This window comes from Bison bison, unplaced genomic scaffold (assembly GCF_000754665.1).
Source record: "Bison bison bison isolate TAMUID 2011002044 unplaced genomic scaffold, Bison_UMD1.0 scf7180017863683, whole genome shotgun sequence".
In the NCBI taxonomy this organism is placed as follows: Eukaryota; Metazoa; Chordata; class Mammalia; order Artiodactyla; family Bovidae; genus Bison; species Bison bison.
This window is the reverse complement of record NW_011494255.1, coordinates 152503-153772: the sequence shown is the minus strand read 5'-3', so window position 1 is coordinate 153772 and position 1270 is coordinate 152503. Positions and strand designations below refer to the sequence as shown.

The 1270-nt window shown below is 41.8% G+C and overlaps 1 protein-coding gene and 1 pseudogene across 1 annotated transcript in view; one reads left to right on the top strand and one right to left on the bottom strand.

The window, feature by feature from the left end:
* The window catches only part of LOC104983913 (zinc finger protein 432-like), a 60584-nt gene that overhangs the window by 46772 nt on the left and 12542 nt on the right, over positions 1 to 1270 (bottom strand). The window lies entirely within an intron of this gene.
* The window catches only part of LOC104983920, a 9946-nt pseudogene that overhangs the window by 334 nt on the left and 8342 nt on the right, over positions 1 to 1270 (top strand).

Sequence of the window (1270 nt, the reverse complement as noted above, 5' to 3'; positions counted from 1 at the left end):
TTTTTTTTTCTTAAATGGGAATTAAACTCTTAAGTTACAAGGAGCTTGACTCTGGTTTCCTTTTGAAGCACATTTTACATTAAAATAAAACACAAACCTCAAAGAACAATCCACAGGCTGGGAAACTATATCTCAACACTTAACTGAAAAAGATGAAAACTTAGAGTGTATAAAGAACTCTTATGAATCTGTGGGTGCAGAAAAATTGGGATCATTAAGACAAAGAGGCTTGCTCACCATCCAGTTTTGACAGGGGGTTAAGTTGTAACCCACTGCGGTTGCTGATAGTGCACTGAGATGAATTTAAATAGGTAAAACACCAGGCATTCTGTGCTTAGAATGCAAGTGAACAGGCAGGCAGGGCTCACAGATCGTTAGATGTACATCTCAGGAAGAATTTTAGTGACACTGGATTCTAGCATCTTCCCATACAGAGATAAGCCTTAAAAAGATTAACTTGAGACATTTTTTTTTTCCTTTATGATTAGCAGTAAATCTTTTACCAAGATGTATGCCTAACTGCATGTATTTCCTATCCAGAAAGCATATATAAACGGGCTTCTCCCTTACCTTTTCGGAGCAATTTCCTCAGAGCTAATGTCATCCCAAAACTGGGTTCACCTCTTGGTGGGTCTCAAGCCAGTAGGCATACCCAAGCCAAAGAATGGAAGAAGGAAGGACTTATTACTTGCAGCAGGTAAGAACACCAGGGATTTTTCCCAAAGCATTGGCTCCTGGGAACTGTAAAAGTGAAGAAGTTTTAAGCTAAGGGCACATGCACATTCATGAAAGGACTTGAGCAGAGAATTTAGCATAAAATTGAGCAAAAGTTGAGTGTCCAGCTTTAGTAGAAGTCAGAGGGTCAAGATTATCAATTTGGTCCTTCACCTAGTGAAAGTGAAAGTTTAGCTGCATAGTGGTGTCCAATTCTTTGCAACCCCATGCACTCTAGCCCAGCAGTCGACATCAAATTCTCCAGGCAAGAATACTGGAGTGGGCGGCCATTCCCTCCTCCAGGGGATCTTCCTGACTCAGGGATCAAACCCATGTCTCCTATGGCTCCTGCATTGGCAGGTGGATTCTTTACCACTGCGTTACCTGGGAAGCCCCATTGTCCCCTTAACATCATTGATTACGGAGACTGTTCAAGGGCAAGAATTATGGCCAGGCTTAGATGACAAAACGGCTTAGGCTAAAATGGGTTCTCTCATGTCAAGAAAGCCATGCCTGGTTCTCTTTCTCACAGAAATCTCCCTAACCCATATACTTA